The sequence below is a fragment of the Triticum aestivum genome, chromosome 5A, assembly GCF_018294505.1.
Source record: "Triticum aestivum cultivar Chinese Spring chromosome 5A, IWGSC CS RefSeq v2.1, whole genome shotgun sequence".
Lineage (NCBI taxonomy): Eukaryota > Viridiplantae > Streptophyta > Magnoliopsida > Poales > Poaceae > Triticum > Triticum aestivum.
Window position 1 is genome coordinate 625,083,746 of NC_057806.1, and position 27,865 is coordinate 625,111,610.

The 27,865-nt window shown below is 43.9% G+C and overlaps 1 pseudogene; it reads left to right on the forward strand.

Moving 5' to 3' along the window:
- Positions 1 to 523: 523 nt before the first annotated feature.
- Positions 524 to 27,865, forward strand: part of LOC123101663 (DNA (cytosine-5)-methyltransferase 1A-like) — a 93,443-nt pseudogene continuing 66,101 nt past the window's right edge.

Genomic DNA, 27,865 nt, shown 5'->3' on the forward strand with positions numbered 1-27,865 from the left:
GAAAGCATAAAAGGGCAGCTTCAACGGATGATGTAGATGCAAAAAAAAAAAAAAAAACAACACAATTTCCTCCAAATGATGCAAAATATAATATTTGGAGATGCAAATTTGCATCTTCACCTCCCAAGTGATGTAAAAGTGTAGTCGTGCGCGAACGGCCAACTGCCGCTTCATTTCATCCCAACCCACCGCGTGATAGGGACCCCTCCTTCAGCCGTGCAACCGCCGCCGCATCGCCCACCCACCGCACCATGCCGCACTATCCCACTACTGGATCCGGCCGCCCCACCGCCGGTTCCGCCGTCTCTCCTCCGTCGCCCGCTTCCAAATCAGCCAGTTTTTCTTCTCGCCCCCACTGCCGTGCCGTCCGTCCGATTCGAGCCCCCCACCGCCCATTCGTCACCCGCCCCACCCGCCACTATGACAACAACCAGCCCGATGCCTAGCCACAACCAGCCACACGTCTTACGACCGTCGCCGGCCGATTTGAGCGCCGCACAGCCACCGTCACCCCACCGTTGCCATGTCGCTGAAGAAGCTCTCGAAGAGCAAGACATGGCTCTTCAGAGTGCGGGCGAAGCTGTTCAACAACTTTGGCGTCGAGTTCTCCTATGACAGCCCCTGCTTCTGGCTCGGGACGTACCCCACCATCGACGAGCCCGCGCGTGCATACAATGTGGTAGCATGGCATGGCAGGAGGCCGAGGACAGAGCTCGACTTTTCCCAGAGATTGAGACCCAGACTGATGTGGAGTTCCTCGCATTGGAGAATTTCTGGATGGAGGAGATGTTGATAAAGAAGAAGAAGAAGCCGACCATTCGAGTTGCTCCCGGTGATAACGGCGACGGGACGATGGCGAGGCTTGCGTGGGAGCATTCTGAGTGTCTCTAGGCCGAGCGCGAGTTCTACTGGAAGCACGAGGATGAGCAAAAGAAGAGGGTGAAGATGGAGGGTGAGGCCGACCCTCGACAATGATCCCCGTCGAGTCTGACTCGGAGGAGTGGGGTGACTTGAGGAGGACGACGAGGGTTGCGACGACCCGAGCAAGGAGGAGTTCTAGGAGCAGTTCAAGAGCTCTGATGAGGAGTAGTTTCATCTTTGATGTAGTTCAAGTTGTTGTTTGAACTAGTAGTAGTCGTTGGAGTAGTAGTAGTTTGATTAATGTACTAGTTTGAACTATGTTTAATTTATGTTTTAATTAGAAGTATGCTTAGTTATGTTTTAATTAGAACTATGGTTAATTATGTTTGAAATGATGTAGTAGTTGAACTTGCTATGTTTGAATTATGTTCGAAGTGATGTAGTAGTTGAAATAGTTTTACATCTTGAAATACATCATCTGTTGGAGTAGGACTTTTACTTCACCAAATATACATCATCTGTTGGAATTAGGACTTTTTCAGAGATGTAGCAAGCACTTTGTGGTGATGTTAATTATACAACACCCAGTTTTACATCTCCAAATTTGCATCATGATGCTCTTATATCTTGTATGTCTGGTATTCTAAATGAAAATGTGAGGCCCTTCTTCACACCCCCACAAATACTGCTGAACCACGCGTGTTAGGTCATCACAAACTAAATAAGGAAGTTTAGACATGCTCATGACATAGCTAGGAATCACCTGGGCCACAACTTCTATGAGGACATTTTACTTGACGATGACATGTACTCCCTCTGTGAAGAAATAGAAGATCGTTTAGTGATCTAAATGATCTTCTATTTCTTTACAAAGGGATTCACTCTAGTCCATCAAACACTTACTAAGACTGGATTGCGAAGTTGGACTTCCCCTTATGCATTCTACCCTCGCGAACTGGTAGGCCAAAATATCATGGTTCAAAAATCTCTTTTCTCACTGCCAAATATTCTTCACCTCTTGTGAGACATTCAACTAACAATTGTCAAAAAATAGGTTGAGCGCTTGGATGGATTAATGAGCTGTTCCATCGTAGCAGCACAAGTGTTCAAAACATCCTTGACAATGCTTACTTTGCACCTCACTAACGCGAAGAATAAAATGGAATCATCTGCAAATAGGATATGGAAAATTGCTAAATCATGTGATTCGAGACCTTTGGAGCTAAAACATATCCTCCCCGTAAAGTAATTCATCAAGGTTAAACATTTTGTCTTGCGTCATAGCATCATTCCACTAAAGTTCCTCGAGATCTTTATGTATCCCTTCAATGTGCTTTAGAACATTGTCATACTTCAAGTTACTCCACCGTTTCAACCCTTTCATGACTTCTTTGAGTGAGGTAGCAACCAAACCTAGGCCATTTGCTGGTAACCTCATGTCCCATGTATTGGCAACATTCTCGGTGAGTGTCAGGTCATGTTCTTAGGTGATTTCACACTGTGCTACCGGCCGCCAACAGACATCCATAGCCTCGGCCGCAATGCAATATGAGTGGGCAGTGATCCGACCGAGAGGTCACAAGATACATGACACATGATGATGGAAATCACGAGCACCAGGCTTCTTCAACATAGGACTGATCTAGGCATACAAACATGTTAAAAGTGTGGCATGGGACATTATTGTATGTGTAAGGAAAACTAGAGAAGACTAAGTCACTGAGTTTACACACTAATAGCACATCCCAGAAGACACTCATCTGATTTGCAGCCCGAGCGGAACTTGATTGGTGTCCACTATAATGTGTAGAACCAACCCTTGTACCAACCATCACCCTAATAGACAGACTGCACAACAATGAAGATGGCACTGGTCTACAACGAAACTGAACTGATGTACCATCAAATCGAACTGCTCTACCACGAAATCTAACTAATTTACAATGAAATATAAGTGATTTACAACGAAATTGAACTGACGTACCACCAAATCGATCTGATCTTCCCTAAATCTATCCCTAAATCAAAGCCTACACAGAAGCCTAAATGCGTGCCCAAATGGACAACCATATCAAGCCCTATCAAACCATAAATCAAAGCTCGAAGTCTAAATTTACCCCTACAACAATCCCTAAATCAGTCAGAGAAAGAGCTTATTGCCTTTGACTAAGGGGTGATGAAGCCGATGGTCGTTGTCTATATTCCCACCGCTGGTGCTTGCCGTCCAGATGTTCCAACCGCCGATGCTTGTCGGGTTGGCGGTGATAGAGAGTGGCAGTGGAGAGAGAGAGAGGGAGAATGAGTGGTGAGAGAGAGAGGGAGAATGAGTGGTGAGAGAGGGGTGAGTGGATTTATGGCGCCACTTTAGGAAATAACATGACGTCTCAAGCAAGTCCTCTGAGATGTATCAGCATCCCCAAGCCTAATTCTTGCTCGTCCCCGAGTAGGTAAATGATAAAAATAGAATTTTTGATGTGGAATGCTTCCTAACATGTTCGTCACATATTCTTTTTTTAGCATGGACATTTGGACTTTTAGATGGTTCAAATCAATAGTCTATAATTGACATGAAGACTTTAATACTCAAGCATATCAACAAGCAACCATGTCTTTCAAAATATCAACACTAAAGAAAGTTATACTTAGCCTATCATACTCAATCATTGACCCATTCATGAAACACACTTGAATATTAGCTACATCCAATGCACAAGTATGATCATAGTGCTCCCTAGTTGGTGCTTTATAAGAGAGGAAGGAGACTCAAATAAAAATAAAAAAATGAATAAAGTAAATAGATAGGCCCTTCGCAAATATATGAATTGCCCACGTTGTCCTAATTTTTCAGAATTTTTGGTTGGCTAACGTCCAGATTACTACAAACTGTTTTGCTTTTGATAGATTCTATTTTATTGTGTTGTCTGCTTATTTTGATGAATCTATGGGCAGTATCGGGGGGTATGAGCCATGGAGAAGTTAGAATACAGTAGACATAAATACAAATATACAATTAGAATGAGTTTACAATAGTACCTAAAAGTGGTTATTTGCTTTGTTTCACCAACGGATCTCATGAGTTTTTTATTGAGTTTTGTGTTGTGAAGTTTTCAAGTTTTGGGTGAAGTTTCGATGGACTATGGAATAAGGAGTGGAAAGAGACTAAGCTTGGGGATGCCCAAGGTACCCCAAGGTAATATTCAAGGACAACCAAGCATCTAATCTTGGGGATGCCCCGACTGACATCCCCTCTTTTGTCTATGATCCATTGGTAAAGGCTATATTTTTATTCACCGCATGATATGTGTTTTCCTTGGAGCGTCTTGTATTATACGAGTCTTTTATTTTTAGTTTGCTACAATCATCCTTGCTATGCACACCTTTTGAGAGGGACACACATTAATTGTGAATTTATTAGAATACTCTATGTGCTTCACTTATATCTTTTGAGCTAGGTAGTTGCTCTAGTGCTTCACTTATATCCTTTTAGAGCATAACGGTGGTTTTATTTTGAAGAAATTAATGAACTCTCATGCTTCACTTATATTATTTTGATAAGTTTTACAAATAGTGTGGCAATTTGCTTGGGTTATGAATTTAGTCCTAATATGATAAGGTATTCAAGAGGGATATAATAAAAACTTCATGAAGATCATTGAATATATGAGAAGTTTGATTCCTTGCATTTGTTTTGAGATATAAAGATGGTGATATTAGAGTCATGCTAGCGAGTAATTGTGGTTTAGTAAGAATATCTATGTTAAGGTTTGTGATTGTCGGAGCATGCACATATGGTCTCTCGTTATGTGGTGAAGTTGGAGCATGATCTATTTGTTGGGTTTCGTAGTAATTTCAAAAATTTTCCTACGCACACGCAAGATCATGTGATGCATAGCAACGAGGGGAGAGTATTGTCTACGTACCCAACGTAGACCGACTGCAGAAGCGATGACACGACGTAGAGGAAGTAGTCGTACGTCTTCTCGATCCAACCGATCAAGCACCGAAACTACGGCACCTCCGAGTTCGAGCACACGTTCAGCTCGATGACGATCCCCAGACTCCGATCCAGCAAAGTGTCGGGGAAGAGTTTCGTCAGCACGACGGCGTGGTGACGATCTTGATGAACTACAGCAGCAGGGCTTCGCCTAAACTCCGCTACAGTATTATCGAGGAATATGGTGGCAGGGGGCACCGCACACGGCTAAGGAATCGATCACGTGGATCAACTTGTGTCAACTTGTGTGTTTAGAGGTGCCCCTGCCTCCGTATATAAAGGAGCCAAGGGGGGAGGGGGCGCCGACCAAGAGGGAGAGGCGCAGGAGGAGTCCTACTCCTACCGGGAGTAGGACTCCCCCCCCCAATCCTATTCCAACTAGGATTCCCAAGGGGGAAAGAGGGAGAGGGGTGGCCGGCCACCTCTCCTAGTCCTCATAGGACTAGGGGAAGGGGGGAGGCGCGCAGCCCCCTTGGGCTGCCCCTTTCTCCTTTCCACTAAGGCCCACGATGGCCCATATGGTTCCCGGGGGGTTCCGGTAACCCTCCCGGTATTCCGGTAAAATCCCGATTTCACCCGGAACACTTCCGATATCCAAATATAGGCTTCCAATATATAAATCTTTACGTCTCGACTATTTCGAGACTCCTCGTCATGTCCGTGATCACATCCGGGACTCCGAACAACCTTCGGTACATCAAAATGCATAAACTCATAATATAACTGTCATTGTAACCTTAAGCGTGCGGACCCTACGGGTTCGAGAACAATGTAGACATGACCGAGACACGTCTCCGGTCAATAACCAATAGCGGGACCTGGATGCCCATATTGGCTCCTACATATTCTACAAAGATCTTTATCGGTCAGACCGCATAACAACATACGTTGTTCCCTTTGTCATCGGTATGTTACTTGCCCGAGATTCGATCGTCGGTATCCAATACCTAGTTCAATCTCGTTACTGGCAAGTCTCTTTACTCGTTCCGTAATACATCATCTCACAACTAACATATTAGTTGTAATGCTTGCAAGGCTTATGTGATGTGTATTACCGAGAGGGCCCAGAGATACCTCTCCGACAATCGGAGTGACAAATCCTAATCTTGAAATACGCCAACCCAACATCGACCATTGGAGACACCTGTAGTACTCCTTTATAATCACCCAGTTACGTTGTGACGTTTGGTAGTACCCAAAGTGTTCCTCCGGTAAACGGGAGTTGCATAATCTCATAGTCATAGGAACATGTATAAGTCATGAAGAAAGCAATAGCAACATACTAAACGATCGGGTGCTAAGCTAATGGAATGGGTCATGTCAATCAGATCATTCTACTAATGATGTGACCTCGTTAATCAAATAACAACTCATCGTTCATGGTTAGGAAACATAACCATCTTTGATTAACGAGCTAGTCAAGTAGAGGCATACTAGTGACACTTTGTTTGTCTATGTATTCACACATGTATTATGTTTCCGGTAAATACAATTCTAGCATGAATAATAAACATTTATCATGATTATAAGGAAATAAATAATAACTTTATTATTGCCTCTAGGGCATATTTCCTTCAGTCTCCCACTTGCACTAGAGTCAATAATCTAGATTACACTGTAATGATTCTAACACCCATGGAGCTTTGGTGCTGATCATGTTTTGCTCGTGGAAGAGGCTTAGTCAACGGGTCTGCAACATTCAGATCCGTATGTATCTTGCAAATCTCTATGTCTCCCACCTAGACTAGATCCCGGATGGAGTTGAAGCGTCTCTTGATGTGTTTGGTCCTTTTGTGAAATCTGGATTCCTTTGCCAAGGCAATTGCACCAGTATTGTCACAAAAGATTTTCATTGGACCCGATGCACTAGGTATGACACCTATATCGGATATGAACTCCTTCATCCAGACTCCTTCATTTGCTGCTTCCGAAGCAGCTATGTATTCCGCTTCACATGTAGATCCCGCTACGACGCTTTGTTTAGAACTGCACCAACTGACAGCTCCACCGTTTAATGTAAACACGTATCCGGTTTGCGATTTAGAATCGTCCGGATCAGTGTCAAAGCTTGCATCAACGTAACCTTTTACGATGAGCTCTTTGTCACCTCCATATACGAGAAACATATCCTTAGTCCTTTTCAGGTATTTCAGGATGTTCTTGACCGCTGTCCAGTGATCCACTCCTGGATTACTTTGGTACCTCCCTGCTAAACTTATAGCAAGGCACACATCAGGTCTGGTACACAGCATTGCATACATGATAGAGCCTATGGCTGATGCATAGGGAACATCTTTCATATTCTCTCTATCTTCTGCAGTGGTCGGGCATTGAGTCTTACTCAATTTCACACCTTGTAATACAGGCAAGAACCCTTTCTTTGCTTGATCCATTTCGAACTTCTTCAAAATTTTGTCAAGGTATGTGCTTTGTGAAAGTCCAATTAAGCGTTTTGATCTATCTCTATAGATCTTAATGCCTAATATGTAAGCAGCTTCACCGAGGTCTTTCATTGAAAAACTTTTATTCAAGTATCCCTTTATGCTATCCAGAAATTCTATATCATTTCCAATCAGTAATATGTCATCCACATATAATATCAGAAATGCTACAGAGCTCCCACTCACTTTCTTGTAAATACAGGCTTCTCCGAAAGTCTGTATAAAACCAAATGCTTTGATCACACTATCAAAACGTTTATTCCAACTCCGAGAGGCTTGCACCAGTCCATAAATGGATCGCTGGAGCTTGCACACTTTGTTAGCTCCCTTTGGATCGACAAAACCTTCTGGTTGCATCATATACAACTCTTCTTCCAGAAATCCATTCAGGAATGCAGTTTTGACATCCATTTGCCAAATTTCATAATCATAAAATGCGGCAATTGCTAACATGATTCAGACGGACTTAAGCATCGCTACGGGTGAGAAGGTCTCATCGTAGTCAATTCCTTGAACTTGCCGAAAACCTTTTGCGACAAGTCGAGCTTTGTAGACAGTAACATTACCATCAGCGTCAATCTTCTTCTTAAAGATCCATTTATTCTCAATTGCTTGCCGATCATCGGGCAAGTCAACCAAAGTCCATACTTTGTTCTCATACATGGATCCCATCTCAGATTTCATGGCTTCAAGCCACTTTGCGGAATCTGGGCTCACCATCGCTTCTTCATAGTTCGTAGGTTCATCATGATCTAGTAGCATGACCTCCAGAACAGGATTACCGTACCACTCTGGTGCGGATCTTACTCTGGTTGATCTACGAGGTTCAGCAGTATCTTGATCTGAAGTTTCATGATCATTATCATTGGCTTCCTCACTAACTGGTGTAGGTGTCACTGAAACAGTTTTCTGTGATGAACTACTTTCCAGTAAGGGAGCGGGTACAGTTACCTCGTCAAGTTCTACTTTCCTCCCACTCACTTCTTTCGAGAGAAACTCCTTCTCTAGAAATGATCCATTCTTAGCAACGAATGTCTTGCCTTCGGATCTGTGATAGAAGGTGTACCCAACAGTTTCCTTTGGGTATCCTATGAAGACACATTTCTCCGATTTGGGTTCGAGCTTATCAGGTTGAAGCTTTTTCACATAAGCATCGCAGCCCCAAACTTTAAGAAACGACAACTTTGGTTTCTTGCCAAACCACAGTTCATAAGGCGTCGTCTCAACGGATTTTGATGGTGCCCTATTTAACGTGAATGCGGCCGTCTCTAAAGCATATCCCCAAAAAGATAGCGGTAAATCAGTAAGAGACATCATAGATCGCACCATATCTAGTAAAGTACGATTACAACGTTCGGACACACCATTACGCTGTGGTGTTCCGGGTGGCGTGAGTTGCGAAACTATTCCATAGTTTTTCAAATGTACACCAAACTCGTAACTCAAATATTCTCCTCCACGATCAGATCGTAGAAACTTTATTTTCTTGTTACGATGATTTTCAACTTCACTCTGAAATTCTTTGAACTTTTCAAATGTTTCAGACTTATGTTTCATTAAGTAGATATACCCATATCTGCTTAAATCATCTGTGAAGGTGAGAAAATAACGATATCCGCCACGAGCCTCAATATTCATCGGGCCACATACATCGGTATGTATGATTTCCAACAAATCTGTTGCTCTCTCCATAGTACCGGAGAACGGTGTTTTAGTCATCTTGCCCATGAGGCACGGTTCGCAAGTACCAAGTGATTCATAATCAAGTGGTTCCAAAAGTCCATCAGCATGGAGTTTCTTCATGCGCTTTATACCGATATGACCTAAACGACAGTGCCACAAATAAGTTGCACTTTCATTATCAACTCTGCATCTTTTGGCTTCAATATTATGAATATGTGTATTACTACTATCGAGATTCAATAAGAATAGACCACTCTTCAAGGGTGCATGACCATAAAAGATATTACTCATATAAATAGAACAACCATTATTCTCTGATTTAAATGAATAACCGTCTCGCATTAAACAAGATCCAGATATAATGTTCATGCTCAACGCTGGCACCAAATAACAATTATTTAGGTCTAATATTAATCCCGAAGGTAGATGTAGAGGTAGCGTGCCGACTGCGATCACATCGACTTTGGAACCGTTTCCCACGCGCATCGTCACCTCGTCCTTTGCCAGTGCCCGCTTATTCCGTAGTCCCTGTTTCGAGTTGCAAATATTAGCAACAGAACCAGTATCAAATACCCAGGTGCTACTGCGAGCTCTAGTAAGGTACACATCAATAACATGTATATCACATATACCTTTGTTCACCTTGCCATCCTTCTTATCCGCCAAATACTTGGGGCAGTTCCGCTTCCAGTGACCAGTCTGCTTGCAGTAGAAGCACTCAGTTTCAGGCTTAGGTCCAGACTTGGGTTTCTTCTCTTGAGCAGCAACTTGCTTGCCGTTCTTCTTGAAGTTCCCCTTTTTCTTCCCTTTGCCCTTTTTCTTGAAACTAGTGGTCTTGTTAACCATCAACACTTGATGCTCCTTCTTGATTTCTACCTCCGCAGCTTTCAGCATTGCGAAGAGCTCGGGAATAGTCTTGTTCATCCCTTGCATATTATAGTTCATCACGAAGCTCTTGTAGCTTGGTGGCAGTGATTGGAGAATTCTGTCAATGACGCAATCATCCGGAAGATTAACTCCCAATTGAATCAAGTGATTATTATACCCAGACATTTTGAGTATATGCTCACTGACAGAACTGTTCTCCTCCATCTTGCAGCTATAGAACTTATTGGAGACTTCATATCTCTCAATTCGGGCATTTGCTTGAAATATTAACTTCAACTCCTGGAACATCTCATATGCTCCATGACGTTCAAAACGTCGTTGAAGTCCCGATTCTAAGCCGTAAAGCATGGCACACTGAACTATCGAGTAGTCATCAGCTTTGCTCTGCCAGACGTTCATAACATCTGGTGTTGCTCCAGCAGCAGGCCTGGCACCCAGCGGTGCTTCCAGGACGTAATTTTTCTGTGCAGCAATGAGGATAATCCTCAAGTTACGGACCCAGTCCGTGTAATTGCTACCATCATCTTTCAACTTTGCTTTCTCAAGGAACGCATTAAAATTCAACGGAACAACAACACGAGCCATCTATCTACAATCAACATAAACAAGCAAGATACTATCAGGTACTAAGTTCATGATAAATTTAAGTTCAATTAATCATATTATTTAAGAACTCCCACTTAGATAGACATCCCTCTAATCCTCTAAGTGATTACGTGATCCAAATCAACTAAACCATGACCGATCATCACGTGAGATGGAGTAGTTTTCAATGGTGAACATCGTTATGTTGATCATATCTACTATATGATTCACGCTCGACCTTTCGGTCTCCGTGTTCCGAGGCCATATCTGCATATGCTAGGCTCGTCAAGTTTTACCTGAGTATTCTGCGTGTGCAAAACTGGCTTGCACCCATTGTAGATGGACGTAGAGCTTATCACACCCGATCATCACGTGGTGTCTGGGCACGACGAACTTTGGCAACGGTGCATACTCAGGGAGAACACTTCTTGATAATTTAGTGAGAGATCATCTTATAATGCTACCGTCAACCAAAGCAAGATAAGATGCATAAAAAGATAAACATCACATGCAATCAATATAAGTGATATGATATGGTCATCATCATCTTGTGCTTGTGATCTCCATCTCCGAAGCACCGTCATGATCACCATCGTCACCGGCGCGACACATTGATCTCCATCGTAGCATCGTTGTCGTCTCGCCAATCTTATGCTTCCACGACTATCACTACCGTTTAGTAATAAAGTAAAGCATTACATCGCGATTGCATTGCATACAATAAAGCGACAACCATATGGCTCCTGCCAGTTGCCGATAACTCGGTTACAAAACATGATCATCTCATACAATAAAATTCAGCATCATGCTTTGACCATATCACATCACAACATGCCCTGCAAAAACAAGTTAGACGTCCTCTACTTTGTTGTTGCTTGTTTTACGTGGCTGCTACGGGCTTAAGTAAGAACCAATCTCACCTACGCATCAAAACCACAACGATAGTTTGTCAAATAGACTCCGTTTTAACCTTCGCAAGGACCGGGCGTAGCCATACTTGGTTCAACTAAAGTTGGAGAGACAGTCGCCCGCAAGCCATCTCTGTGCAAAGCACGTCGAGGGAACCGGTCTCGCATAAGCGTACGCGTAAGGTTGGTCTGGGTCGTCTCGTCCAACAATACCACCGAACCAAAATATGACATGCTGGTAGGCAGTATGACTTGTATCGTCCACAACTCACTTGTGTTCTACTCGTGCATATAACATCAACATCAATAACCTAGGCTCGGATGCCACTGTTGGGTTTCGTAGTAATTTCAAAAAAATTCCTACGCACACGCAAGATCATGTGATGCATAGCAACGAGGGGAGAGTATTGTCTACGTACCCAACACAGACCGACTGCGGAAGCGATGACACGACGTAGAGGAAGTAGTCGTACGTCTTCTCGATCCAACCGATCAAGCACCGAAACTACGGCACCTCCGAGTTCGAGCACACGTTCAGCTCGATGACGATCCCCGGACTCCGATCCAGCAAAGTGTCGGGGAAGAGTTTCGTCAGCACGACGGCGTGGTGACGATCTTGATGAACTACAGCAGCAGGGCTTCGCCTAAACTCCGCTACAGTATTATCGAGGAATATGGTGGCAGGGGGCACCGCACACGGCTAAGGAATCGATCACGTGGATCAACTTGTGTCAACTTGTGTGTTTAGAGGTGCCCCTGCCTCCGTATATAAAGGAGCCAAGGGGGGAGGGGGCGCCGGCCAAGAGGGAGAGGCGCAGGAGGAGTCCTACTCCTACCGGGAGTAGGACTCCCCCCCCCAATCCTATTCCAACTAGGATTCCCAAGGGGGAAAGAGGGAGAGGGGTGGCCGGCCACCTCTCCTAGTCCTAATAGGACTAGGGGAAGGGGGGAGGCGCGCAGCCCCCTTGGGCTGCCCCTTTCTCCTTTCCACTAAGGCCCATGATGGCCCATATGGTTCCCGGGGGGTTCCGGTAACCCTCCCGGTATTCCGGTAAAATCCCAATTTCACCCGGAACACTTCCGATATCCAAATATAGGCTTCCAATATATCAATCTTTACGTCTCGACCATTTCGAGACTCCTCGTCATGTCCGTGATCACATCCGGGACTCCGAACAACCTTCGGTACATCAAAATGCATAAACTCATAATATAACTGTCATCGTAACCTTAAGCGTGCGGACCCTACGGGTTCGAGAACAATGTAGACATGACCGAGACACGTCTCCGGTCAATAACCAATAGCGGGACCTGGATGCCCATATTGGCTCCTACATATTCTACAAAGATCTTTATCGGTCAGACCGCATAACAACATACGTTGTTCCCTTTGTCATCGGTATGTTACTTGCCCGAGATTCGATCGTCGGTATCCAATACCTAGTTCAATCTCGTTACTGGCAAGTCTCTTTACTCGTTCCGTAATACATCATCTCACAACTAACATATTAGTTGTAATGCTTGCAAGGCTTATGTGATGTGTATTACCGAGAGGGCCCAGAGATACCTCTCCGACAATCGGAGTGACAAATCCTAATCTTGAAATACGCCAACCCAACATCGACCATTGGAGACACCTGTAGTACTCCTTTATAATCACCCAGTTACGTTGTGACGTTTGGTAGTACCCAAAGTGTTCCTCCGGTAAACGGGAGTTGCATAATCTCATAGTCATAGGAACATGTATAAGTCATGAAGAAAGCAATAGCAACATACTAAACGATCGGGTGCTAAGCTAATGGAATGGGTCATGTCAATCAGATCATTCTACTAATGATGTGACCTCGTTAATCAAATAACAACTCATTGTTCATGGTTAGGAAACATAACCATCTTTGATTAACGAGCTAGTCAAGTAGAGGCATACTAGTGACACTTTGTTTGTCTATGTATTCACACATGTATTATGTTTCCGGTAAATACAATTCTAGCATGAATAATAAACATTTATCATGATTATAAGGAAATAAACAATAACTTTATTATTGCCTCTAGGGCATATTTCCTTCACTATTTTTGATTGTCTTCCTTATGAGTGGCGGCCGGGGACGAGCGATGGTCTTTTCCTACCAATCTATCCCCCTAGGAGCATGCATAGTAGTACTTTTCTTCGAGGGCTAATAAACTTTTGCAATAAGTATGTGTGTTCTTTATGAGTAATGTTGAGTCCATGGATTATACGGACTCTCACCCTTCCACCATTGCTAGCCTCTTTGGTACCGTGCATTGCCCTTTCTCACCTTGAGAGTTTGTGCAAACTCCACTGGCGCATCCAAATCCCGTGATATGATACGCTCTTTCACACATAAGCCAACTTATATCTTCCTCAAAACAACCACCATACCTACCTATTAGGGCATTTCCATAGCCATTCCGAGATATATTGCCATGCAACTTCCACCATTCCGTTATTATGACACATAACATCATTGTCATATTGCTTTGCATGATCATATAGTTGGCATAGTATTTGTGGCTTGGCCACCGTTCATATTTTTTATACATGTCACGCTAGATCATTGCACATCCCGGTACATCGCCGGAGGCATTCAAATAGAGTCATATCTTTGTTCTAGTATCGAGTTGTAATTCTTGAGTTGTAAGTAAATAAAAGTGTGATGATCATCATTATTAGAGCATTGTCCCATGTGAGGAAAGGACGATGGAGATTATGATCCCTCCACAAGTCGGGATGAAACTCCAGACTTAAATAAATAAAAAGAGGCCAAAGAACCCAAAATAAAAAAGAGGCCAACGAGCCCAAAAGGAGAAAAGAAAAAAATGAGAGAAAAATAGAGAAGGGACAATGTTACTATATTTTTCCACACTTGTGCTTCAAATTATCACCATCTTCTTTATGATAGAGAGTCTCCTATTTTGTCACTTTCATATATTACTACTGGGAATTTTTCATTATAGGACTTGGCTTGTATATTCCAATGATGGGCTTCCTCAAATGTCCTAGGTCTTCGTGAGCAAGCAAGTTGGATGCACACCCACTTAGTTTTATTTTTGAGCTTTCATACACTCATAGCTCTACATTACTTGGGAAATGCTTATAGGTAGGGCACTAGTAGTGGCACTAGTTATGGGTACAACGCTACTGACACTTAGTAGTAGCGTTGTTTGGCAACAAGCGCTACTGGTACAAAAGTAGCAGTAGCGCTGGGACCTATTGCAGTGCTACTGCTAAGTAGTCCCATGGCCACCGGTAAGGGCTACATGTAGTAGTAGCGGTCAGCCGGAACCATCACTAATACTAGAGACCTATCAGTAGCGCTGGGCCACCAGCCATCCGCTACCGCTAAGTCTGCACGGTGGGCTCAACTTAGCAGTAGAGCTTGTCGGTGAACCAACGCTACTGCTAATGCTACCTTATCCTCTTCCTGTTGGCTCGATCACTCTCCCTCTCACGCTCTCATCATCCAACCACCACTGCCACTGCCCGCTGTCGTCGTCGCGCCGCCGCCGTCGCCCACTGCCGCCATCGCCGCCTCCTTCCTCGTCAGCAAGCCGCCTCCCTCCTCCCCTCCTTCCCTCCTCCCGCTCTCTCCTTTCTCCTCCCCTCCTTCCCTCCTCCTGCTCTCTCCTTTCTCCTCCTCCCCTCTCCTCCTACTCTCTCATTTCTCCTCCTCGGCTGGCCGGCCACCCTCCTCCTCGGCCGACCGCCCTCCTCCTGATCTCTCCCTCCTCGGTCGGCCGCCCCGCTCCTCTCTCTCCTCCCTCCCTCCCTCCTCCTCCGAGCACCATCCTCCCTCCTCCTCCTCCTCTCTCTCCTCCCTCCCTCCTCCCTCCTACGTCCCTCCTCCCTCTGTTCTTGTAGATTTTAGGTTTTTAAAATGTTTTTCAAATATAATAGAATGTAGAATGTAATTTTTTAGTAAATATAGGGTTATAAGATATTCAGTATTGTAGATTATTTGAATATAATTGTCTGTCGGGACTTTTTCTAGGGTTCATAGTATATTTTCAAATATATTTCAGCAATCAAACTCTAAGTTATGTGAAACTAGGGCATTGTTCTATGATTCAAGAAGTAGACAGTAGTTAAAAAATCAGGGCATTTTCTAGGGTTTATGAGGCTATATAGATAGATGGATGAACAGATGTTAGGGCTAGAACTAAGGTATTTTTAGTAAATGTATAGGTCTTTTCAACTTTTAGGGTTAGAACAAGTTATTTTCAGTAAATGGTAGGGCTAGAAGTAGGATGTTTTAGACATAGGGTTTCACTAATTCCTAATATGAGGATAATAATGTTTTTGTTTATATTTTGTTTTTGCATAAATCAAGGAGCCCCTGCATCATCCCCGCTATCATCCCCATCACCGACCACCTCCGTCCTCGAGGTAAGAAAGAGCGCTATCCCCATGTCGATGATGATGTAATGTTTTTATAGTTGTAGAAGAGTAGTAGCTACATGAGTGGCCTATGTTTGCAGGGAAAACCTGATGACAGCGGCCTATGTTTTGCCAGAGTGTTGATTAATTTCCATTCCGGCAAATTTCAGGCGCTCGATATATGTCCTTTTTAGCAAAGGCCATGCCGGATTTTTTTCATGAATTTTGGCATGACTTGTGCTAGAATATGTAGGAAATATCGAGTCGCCCAGATTTTGTAGAAAGATAATTAAACATCATTTCGGGTTGACTTTAAGTCTGTCGGGGCTTCATACATGACAGTCAACAAATGAGTGAGGGAGAAAGTCTGCACCATATATGGGAGAAGAAGAATCCCGGCTGTTGTCGTGGGGGTAGTTTCTCCTGCTTCTCCGGGTGCTAGACCTTTGTCATGCACTAGGGGAAGAAGGAGTAACGACCATCACCGATGGTCGAAAAATCATTGAGGGAGTGTGTCCACCATATATGAGACATGACGAAAAATCCCGACTGTTGTCGTGGGGGTCATTTCTCCTTCTTCTCCTTGTGCTAGACCTTTGTTATGTGTTAGAAGGGAGAGATGATTGGTGGAATAGTTGTTGTATTGCTTGAGTCTCGTGGGCATATATATAGGAGTACAATCATCTACTTGGAGTACAAGACAAGCTAGAACAAATCCTAGTCTATCTCGTCTTTCCTAATAAACATTATACTAAACATCCCCCCGCAGTCACAAAGGTAGCGACGCAGATGGTGAGACTGGAGTAGAATCTGAAGGCAAGCCGACGGACACCCCCCATAGTCATAACGGTCGATGCATCACGGAAGTCATGGCTGGAGTAGAAACCGACGAGGTTGCTCAAGCAAGGCGGTAGCCCTTTGTGTCGTTTGTCGATGTAGCAGAGAGCGTAGGGTGATGGATCTGTGGTTGAGGTAGCCATGCGAAAAATGCCGTGGTCGATGTTGAGTCAGGGTAGCCGGTGTCGATGAAGTCGCCGTGGAGCCGCGGGCGCAAGGAGGCGCCGAGTCAGTCATGGGCATAGTGGTGTCGAAGTAGTGGTGCGCCGGGAAGAAGACATTGTTGATGACGCGTCATGACGGGGTTGCCAAACGCGGGGACACATCATAGACGAAGGCATGCGTCGGTGTTGCCAGCACCGGGCATGCGTAGATGGACGAAGACGAAGTTGATGAAGCGCCACACCAGGCTTGCCAGGCCCAGGGACACGTCGTGGACAAAGGCACACGACGGTGGTGCCAGCATCGGGCATGCGTGGACTGGGACCTGCACGAGCTGTACGCCATGTCGAAGAAGTCCAAGGGGTCAGCAGAGAAGAACTCGACGATGATTGCGGTGCCAATCGGCACGGGGCCGATGTCGCCCGTGGTTGTCGGAGTAGATGAAGTGGTTGGGGCAGATGACGGCGACGCTGGTGACGGGCTAGTGCTGGACGAAGACGAAGGAGGTGGACATGCGGCGGCGGCTGCTATGGGGGTAGCGGTGGCAGCGGCCAAAGTAGAGCGGCGGTGGCGGCCTAATGGCGGTGGTGGCTAGGTTGGGAGCACGTCGGTGGTGCTCGAAGTAGGCGAAGAATCCTGACATTGTGACGAAGACCGACGCAGACGATGGTGTTCCCGCGCCAAGGGAAGCGGCGCGACACATACCATGAGAAGTCGACGCGCAGCGACGGTGGTGCACCGCGGGCCGCGGCGCTACAGCCCGAAGGGGCGACGCAGCGGCGGCGGGCAGGTCAGGGCGATGGCGGAAGACCTCGGGGCGGTCGTAGGGGCCGCGGGCCGCGACGCTACAGCCCGAAGGGGCGACACAGCGGCGGAACGCGGGTCGGTGCAACCATGGGGACGGCCTCGGGACGGCGGCATGGACCGCGTGCCACGCTCTCTACGGCCCGACGGGGCGACGCAGCGGCGGCGCGAGGGTCGGTGCAGCCACAAGGACAACCTGGAGCGGATGGCCTCTTGGCAGCAGTGGACTGCGGGTCGGTGCAGCCGTGAGAAGAACCACGGGGTGGCGGCGCTGCGGTCTGATGGGGTGACGCAGCGGCAACCCGTTGCTCGATCGGTAGAGGGGCACGCTGAACTCGGGACAATCTTCACGGGGTCTGCGAAGGAGCGCGCAACCGACGGGCCAGGTTGGTCGCACGGCGTAGATGAGGCGGATCGCGGCGGCGGGCGGGTGATCAATCTGATCGCTCGCGAGGTAGGGGACGCCGCTCGGTGGAGACGGGGTGGCGGCGGAGTCTGAGATGAAGCTGGCGACGGCGGGCGGCAGGGCGACTATGATTGGCCGCCGCATGGCGCGAGGCCGCCGGGTCGGGGTAATGCAGGAGTCTCGGTCGGAGCAGGGCGGTGACGGCCGATGGAGATCGACGGGCGGGCCGGCGCGCGAACGGTGGCGGTGAAGGGCCGCCACATGACGCGAGGCCGCCCGGTCGGGGCGACCGGTGGGCAGACGCGCGGACGACGCGCGAGGCCGCCGTGTCGGGGCGACCGGCGGGCAGACGGGCGGACGACGCGCGAGGCCGCCGGGTCGGTGATGTAGCCGACCGATCGCGCCAGGTTGGAGTAGAGGCGCACGGGGTCGATGGCGGCGGTGGGCGACGCAAACCGATCAAGATTAGATCAGAAAACCAAAAAGAAATCGCCAATCAAGATGACTGGCGGGAGAGAGAAAAACCCGGAGCAAGGGCTCGAGGAAAAGACTCTAGGGCAGCCGGTTAACATGACCGGTGGATGAACCCTAGGTATGGGCGGTGCGGTCCCCGATAGCGGTCATGGAGGCCGACCGCCCCAGGGGCGGTGCGCGGATGCGGATGCGGCGGCGGCTAGGGTTTAGAACCCGGAAACGGATACCATGTTAGAAGGGAGAGATGATTGGTGGAATAGTTGTTGTATTGCTTGAGTCTCGTGGACATATATATATTGGAGTACAATCATCTACTTGGAGTACAAGACAAGTGAGAACAAATCCTAGTCTATCTCATCTTTCCTAATAAACATTATACTCAACATTATGCACTAGGGAAAGGAGGAGTAACGACCATCACCAACGGTCGCAAATGTCAGAGAGGAATCAGTGAGGGAGAGTCTCCACCATATGTGGAAGGTCGAAGAATCCCGGCTATTGTTGTGGGGGTCGCTTCTCCTTCGTTCCCGTGTGCTAGACATTTTGGTGTAATGCACTTGGGAACGAAAGGAGGAGCGACCATCACCAACGGAGAGTTTTCAAGAAAAGATTCGACAGACCGATAGTCAACCCATGATGAAAATAATGATCTAATCTAGTTTTTGTAGTACATATATTTAACTGTACAAGTTTAATATTTGAATTATGAACATAGGAAATGCCATTGAAGTCATCGTCGGACGACAAAAGTCTCCTGGCGGAGTGCGACTGGTGCGGCGACGACCGGGGTCTGTGCAAAAGGCCTCACCTGGTAGAAGGTCAGGGCTTTAGCATTAAGCTACAAGAGACCTTCGATTTTGAAACGCTACGCAACGACGACAAGTGTTTTTTCGTAATTAAGCACGGCTTTTGCTTCTTCAACGTGTAATTTTCGTGTTTTAAAATTTGACTAGCTTATCCCATGCCATGCAAGATGCTATGTCTTGGAGATGATGGATTTTGAAGATCATGACAATATGGAAACAAAGATAATTCACCTAAGGACCCATCATGGTATGGATTTTGCTGTAAATCTATACAATTTTGAGAGCGTATCCCATTTTGGTTGCCCGAATTGGGAAGCACTTTGCATGACGTATGATTTTCATGAGGGTATGCTTGTCACCATGGATCTTGGTGATCCTGACATCGACGAAGACAATATGGACATATGGGTCCTTGTTGATACGCTTCCAATTCTACCACTATGTGAGTTTCTCAAACATAGTTATTAAGTAATTTATATTGTTTATTTCAAAATAGTTGACAGCTTATTTCCATTGATAACTTATTTTCATTCTACAAATAATGTGCAGAAGATGGTAGACAGAACCTACTACACTGATGGCTCAGAATTAAATTATCAAGAGAAAAATCATCTGATCTCATTTATTAATGCTTGACAATTACAATATCTATTATCAAACTCCTGCACATTATGGTCAATACGTGCCACTAGTGCACGTTGAAGTACGGTAACATCCATGGAGATGTCATGGTCAGATTTTTTAGTATCACGACATCCGTGCAACTTTTGCATAAATTCTTCTAAAACTCAAATACATTGCTAACTACAAAGTTATTACTATGTTTTTCAACAGAAAATCCCGAACGATTGTGTGCCTCATCTGATGTTTTTGGAAGGTCGCCTTGATGTTATGAGCTTACGGCCAGGTCATCCTATGCAACACCGTTGTTCATACTGGATTTCTAAAACCGATGGAGACATGGCAATCAAAGATTGGAAAAAATGTATAGTCAATCGTAGGGAGCTACTTGAAAGCAACATTGTGTGAAGAGCAAGAATTGGAGACATGATAATCTCCATTCTCTATAATGGAGAGTCAGGGCCTATCTTGTTTTATGCTATTTTACCTTAGAGAGGGTATTTAGGTCCTAGCTAATACTCATGATCATGTGCTAGGAATAATTAAGTAGGGTTGGTTAGATGACTATGATGATGAGTATGACTTGTTATTATGATAACGATTAGAAGTTGTATGATGATGATGTTGTATGATGATGATGAGCATGACTTGTTATTATGATACCAATGATGAGTTATTTATTATTATGATCGATGATGCATGATGCTAAGTTTTTATATGAGCATGATGAGTTATTATATATATTAGTGGGTGAAATGAACATGGATTAGATTCAAGTGGAGGAAACATGTGGTGCATGTCGAAGGTACTACTAATCCAAACTTGATCTAGTTTGGATTAGTAGTACTTTCGATGTGCACCATATGTTGCCTCCACTTGAATCTAATCCACGTCCATTTCATCCACTGTTATATATAATAACTAATCATGGTCACAAAATCATATGATGAAAGTATTGTATATCTATACCTACTAATAAAGCAAGATGCGTTTCGTCAATTTTTTCATCCGTTCACCGTCGAAAATAAATTTTTTATATTCAAGGTGGTACTAAACTTTTGTGGTCAGAAAACAACAGGTTTTGTCCAGAATTTCGTACGTGGGCTGCGCGCGCTAAGGCCCAGAAAAGCCCCACATTTATATCCTGCGCACGCTGCTGGGGAACCTTATTTGTCGCACAGAACCACATATAGTTGGAGCTTCCCATCTGTCTCCCAATGTTTGGCCGGCTCATTTCCGTTTCTTCTGTGTTTTTTTTTCTATTTTTCAATTTTCCCTTCCAAGATATATTTCCTTTTTTTATAATTTTATTTTTTTAATTTTACCAAATTTCGTTTCTTGTAATAATTTTAGTTAAATCTTAAAATTTCAAAATTTGTTCCCATTTTCAAAATTATTTGGAACTTTAAATTTATATTTTCATTTAAATTTTTTCTCGAAACTTGAAAAATGCTCGCATTTTAAAAACAAAAATAATTTTTTTCGAGAGTTACAAAAAAATTATATTATTAAAATAATAGTAATTCGAAAAATATTATTTTTTTGAAATGTTTACAAATTCAAAATAATGTTCGTGATAAAAAACATTTTTCAAAATGGTTTTGAAAGTTCAAAACATGTTTCCATTTAAAAAAATGTTTCACAAATTCGAAAAATGTCCGTCTCTCCGCCTTAAAAATGGTCTTGTTTTCAAAAAATATTTGTGAATTTAAAAAAATCTTCCTATTTCAAGTTTTTTGCCTTTTCTAGAAATTAACGCTTTTTCCAAAAAAAATGCTCATATGTTTTAAAAAACATCTGGAGGTCACCACAACCTCGACAAGGAGGTGGACCTGAAGGGAAAAAAGGCACGAGTTGGGTAGTGGCCGTCACTCGGACCAACCCCACTACTATAAACATGTCGCGGACCAAACATGACCAACGAGAACACTACAGCTCTCCGCTCTGTAGCGCCACTGTTGTGAAGAACGTTTTGATGGACACATCAGTTATCTCTCCCAAATCTTCTCGCAAAAAAACTCTCCCGTTGCAACGCATGGGCATATGTGCTAGTAAAACCTATACAAATAAAGTGACAATAAGCACCATTTTCAAAAATACAGGAAAATTTAGCAGCAACGCTTTTCAAAAGAAACGCTACTGCTACTTACTATTATTAGTAGCGTTTTCCCCTACAAAGCGCTAGTGCTAACTAGGCACAACAATAGCGCTCGCTTTCCAGCGCTACTGCTACTAGTTAGTTGTAGCGCCTTACTGGTAGCGCTTGTACAAGCGCTACTAGTAGCTATAAAACCAGCGCTACCACTAGGGTTTTCCCTAGTAGTGCTAGTGCATATGTTGCATGGCAATCCCTACTCCTTGCATTGATATAAGTTTATGGGCATCTCCATAGCCTATTGATTAGCCTTGTCGATGTGAGACTTTCTCTTTTTTTGTCTTCTCCACACAACCTCCACCATCATATTCTATTCTACCCATAGTGCTATATTCATGGCTCATGCTCATGTATTGCGTGAGAGTTGAAAATTCTTAAGAGCTTTAAAAGTATGAACCAATTGATTGGCTTGTCATCAGGGTTGTGCATGATAAATACTTTGTGTTAAGAAGATAGAGCATGACAAGATTATATAATATTGTAGGGATAGCTTTCTTTAGCCATTATATTTTGAGAAGACATGATTGTTTTTTGGTATGCTTGAAGTATTATTGTTTTTATGTCAATATTAAACTTTTGTTTTGAATCTTACCGATCTGAATATTAATGCCACATAAAGAAAGATTACATGATAAACATGTTAGGTAGCATTCCACATCAAAAATTATGTTTTTATCATTTATCTACTCGAGGACGAGCAGGAATTAAGCTTGGGGATGCTTGATACATCTCCAATGTATTTATAATTTTTGATTGTTCCATGCTATTATATTATCCATCTTGGATGTATTATATGCATTATTATGCCATTTTATATCATTTTTTGGGACTAACCTATTAACCTAGTGCCAAGTGTCAGTTGCTATTTTTTTCCTTGTTTTTGTCTTTTACAGAAAATCAATACCAAACGGAGTCCAAACGAAACAAAGATTTTTGAGGATTTTTCCTAGACCAGAAGACACCTAGGAACCTTCAAGAGGGCTCAGAGGGGCCACCAATTGGCGACAAGCTCAGGAGGCATGCCCTAGGGGGGCAGGCTTGTGGGCCCCTTGATGCCTCTCCAACCATAATCTTTTCTCTATAAATAGCCAAATATTCCACGTATACCAGAGGGCACACCAAAAATACTTTTCCACCGCCGCAAGCTTCTGTCCTCATGAGATCCCATCTGGAGACCTGAACCGATACTCTGCCAGAGGGGGATTCGATCACGGAGGGCCTCTACATCAACCTTGCTGCCCTTCCGATGATATGTGAGTACTTTACCACAGACCTACGGGTCTATAGCTAGTATCTAGATGGCTTCTTCTTTCTCTTTGATCTTCAATACAATGTTCTCTTCGATGTTCTTGGAGATCTATTTGATGTAATCTTATTTTGCGGTGCGTTTGTTGAGATCCGATGAATTGTGGGTTTATAATCAGATTATCTATGAATATTATTTGAGCATTCTCTGAACTCTTTTATGCATGATTAAGATAGATTTGTATTTCTCTCCGATCTATTGATTTGGTCTGGCCAACTAGATTGATTTTTCTTGCAATGGGAGAGGGGCTTTGTATTGGGTTCAATCTTGTGGTGCTTATTCCTAGTGACAGAAGGGGACATGACACGTATAGTATTGTTTCCATTAAGGATAAAAAGGTGGGGTTTGTTCATATTGATTGGATCTATCCCTCTACATCATGTCATCATGCTTAAGGCGTTACTCCATTCTTGTTAACTTAATACACTTGATGCATGTTGGATAGCGGTCGATGTGTGGAGTAATAGTAGTAGATGTAGGCAGGAGTTGCTCTACTTTTCATAGATGTGAGGCCTATATTCATGATCATTGCCTTAGATATCGTCATAATTATTCGCTTTTCTATCAATTTATCAACAGTAATTTGTTCACCCGCCATATGCGTTCTTTCAAGAGAGAAGCCTCTGGTGAAAACTATGGCCCCCGGGTCTATTCTTATCATATTATTTTTAGATCTATAAAACCAAAAACCGAAAAATAACTCATTGCAATTATTTACCTTTACTTTATTTTGCACTTTTATTTATCTTTTATACCTATCTCTATCAGATCTCATCCTTGCAAGTAACCGTGAAGGGATTGACAACCCCTTTATCGCGTTGGGTGCAAGTACTTGTTTGTTTGTGTAGGTCTATCATTGGAGACTTGTGTGTTCTTCGTACTGGATTGATACCTTGGTTCTTAACTGAGGGAAATACTTATCTCTACTTTGCTGCATCACCCTTTCCTCTTCAAGGGAAAAACCAACGCAAGCTCAAGAAGTAGCACATATATGGGCCTCTGTTGGGATGTGCCACGTGTCGACGTATCATAGGCACGTCTCCTCCATTGGATGGATGACATCTGGCCCAACACAAAGCCAACACGTGTTTCCTTCGGCCAATGAGAATTTTACATGTGGAAAATTGCCATTGGTCGTGGCTATTAACGGGTTATCGGATCCAAAACCGAAACTGATAGCTTAACGGTGACCCATTACGGTGGATGCCACATGTCGGTTACCCTTGACGAAAGCATTTTCATCACACGTCATTTATCGTCATGGAAGTGGACACTTCCATGATGACAATTTGAGTATTGTCATGGAACACTTCTATGACAACAAATGTATGACTATCTTGATTTTTTCATAAAATCATCATGGATGTACATGCATGACAGAAAATGTGACATACTATGACAAATACATATCATCACGGGAGTGTTTTTTTGTAGTGGAGGCGGCCGCTCTGAGGTCAGTTGCAGTGGTAGGTGGGGAGCCAATCGACCCAAGGAAGAAGAGAAGGTCCAGATGTTCACATCACAGCGCCCAAATGAAACAGTCATTTTCATATTGCCGTAATTGTTTTCCAAATATACCATATATACTTTTCCTAATATAAATGCGCACCAATTGGCACCTTTATGTGTTCAAGCGATGGACAACCGGCACCCCTACTAGGGAAAACCTTATACACAGAGGTATAGCAGTAGCGTTGTCTGGAACACAGCGCTACTACTACTTAGTAGTAGCGTGTGTCAATAAAGGGCACTACAGCTATGGTTGTAGCAGTAGTGCTTCTGCATGTAAAAGCGCTACTACCATAATTCCCTCAATATTGCTGCCAGGCTAGGAATAGTAGTAGCAAGGGTGCAAAAAGCACGCCACCGCTAATTGCCTTGTAGTAGCATGTTTCCTGTGTAGAGCGCTACTGCTAAAAAAAGAAAATAAAATGGAAAAAATGTGGAAAAGTAAATGAAAATGAAAGAAGTAGAAGAAGGAGAAATGAACAAAAGAAAATATAAAGATAAACAAAAGAAAAGAAAAATAAAGGAGAAATGCATACCAGTAGCGCTTGTTGCCACAAAGCGCCGTAGTTACTATAGCAGTAGCTCCTTTTGTAATCCTGCACTATAGCTACATTCCTTAGATAAAAAGAAAATAAAAAGGAAAATAAATAACTACTTCCTATAGCAGTAGCGCGTTTTTGTGGAAAGCGCTATAGCTAGCTTAGCTATAGCGCTGTTTGCCTACCAACACTACTGCTACATTGACTTAACCCCGCGTGGGCTCAAAATTTTGCTAACTCTTTTCCCCCAATTCCCCATCAATCTCCTCCATCACCGCCTCTCCCTCACCATCACTGCTCCCTTGCCGCCCCTTCCCCACCGAAGCCGACATTGTCGCCGCCACCGGAGCCGTGCGCCCTCGACGCCCCTGCCTCCCTCGCCGCCACTGCTTCCCTCGTTCGCTCCTCGCCGCCCTGCCTCCGTCGCCGCCACTGCCTCCACCGCCACCAACGGAGCCGCGCGCCCTTGCCGCCCTGCCTCTATCGCCGAGCACCTCCCCGCCACTGTCTCTCCCCTCTCTGTAAGCCCCCACCCCTCCTCTCTCTCTGCCTGTTCTTCCTGCCATGTTATTTAGTAGTGGTAGATGTTAATTAGTAGTAGGGTTCATAGATAATGTTTTTTAGTAGTAGTAGATGTTAATTAGTAGCAGTGGTGTTACTAGTTAAATAGGGTAGTAGGGTTAATAGTAGAAGTTTTTTAGTTAGGGTAATAATAGATGTTAAGTAGTAGATAATGTAGATGTTAATTAGTTTAGTAGGGTTTAGTTTTTGAATTGAGTTTGTTTAACTAGATGTTAATTAGGGAGTAGGGTTTAGTTTAGAGTAAAATTTAGTTCAGTAGTTAAATAAATATAACTTTTAGGAAAAAAATTGTACATGCTTTACTAGGGCAGTAGGGTTAGGGCTGTAGGGTTTAATTACAAATGTTAGGAAAGTAAGGTTTAACTAGATGTTAACTAGGGTAGTAGGATTTAGTTTAGAGAAAAAATCAATATAAAAATATAAATTTCTATTAATGCTGCAAGTCTAGTAGGTTCTTAATTTTTAGTGAATTTTTATCAGGACAAAAATTTAGGACATAATTTGAGTTCTAGGGTTCATAATTTTTATTAGGACAAAATTTGAGTTCTAGGGTTCATAATTTTTATTAGGACAAAAATATGTAAAGGTTCTAGGTTTCTAGGGTGCATACATCTATATTTGGTTTTTGAATTGAATTTGAGAGAGCATGTGATTTGTGTAGATTTTCTTGAAGTGTCAAACACTACGAGATGCAAATTTGAAGTGGTCATGTTATATGCAAATTTCTCAATAGTGTTTGCTCATGTTTATCTACTGTTGTAGTTGCTCATGTACATGTTCTTAAGTGGTCCTGTTATATGCAACATTGAAGTGGTTCGATTGTGCCCAAGTGGCCTTTTGTTGTTTGGAGGGAATGATTCCGAGTGGCCTATGTTTTGCCAGAATGTTGATTCATTTCCGTTCCGGCAAATTTCAGGCGCTCTATTTGTCCAGTTTGTAGCAAAGGTCATGCCAAAAAATTTCGTGATTTTTGGCATGACATGTGCTACAAACTAGGACATATCGAGTGCCCGGGATTTGCTGCAATGGGAATGAACAAATATTCCTGCAAAACATTGACCTTTTTTATGTCATTATTCATTTTATTAGGTCTTGAATTAATTGACTAGATTTAATCGTAGGAAACACGACTAGCAATGATGAAGGACAGGGTTCTCGTGATTGCAATGTCTATGCGGCGGCAGACGCCTATTTGAACATTTTCGATGAGCAATGGTTGTCACAAGACCCACCTGTCACATCCGAGACTGACACCGACATCGAGACCGGTGCTGAGACTGACATGGGCACCATGACCGGCGCCGAGAACGGCACCAAGAATGGTGAAGCCGGTATAGAACTGAAACCAAAGAGGCAACGGCGCCCAAACCAGCTCATCACTACTAGACTGGTGGCCACGGAGGTGGATGACGGCAATTTTGAGCCAAAAGAGCCCATAGAAGCGCGCGCGTGCTACGGCAATCAAATATGCTGCATCCTATGGGTAACCGCCACCATCAACGATGCAAAACTAAAGGAAGATACCAAATATGAAGCAGCCCCTCCTAACGAAGCTGCACCAGGTGTTCTTGTTCCTGGGCTGGGATGAAAAGAAATATAAAAATCCATATAAAGACCCGACAATGAAGAAGATAAATAGACGCGCCATGGGCAAGTTTAGCGGCACGTTGTCCACCTGGAAAGTAAGGGTGAAAGCAAGGATCATTGACAAAAAGGAACCTGATAACCCACAAGTATAGGGGATCACAACAATTTTCGAGGGTAGAGTATTCAACCCAAATTTATTGATTCGACACAAGGGGAGCCAAAGAATATTCTCAAGTATTAGCAGTTGAGTTGTCAATTCAACCACACCTGGATAACTTAATATCTGGAGCAAAGTATTTAGTAGCAAAATAATATGAT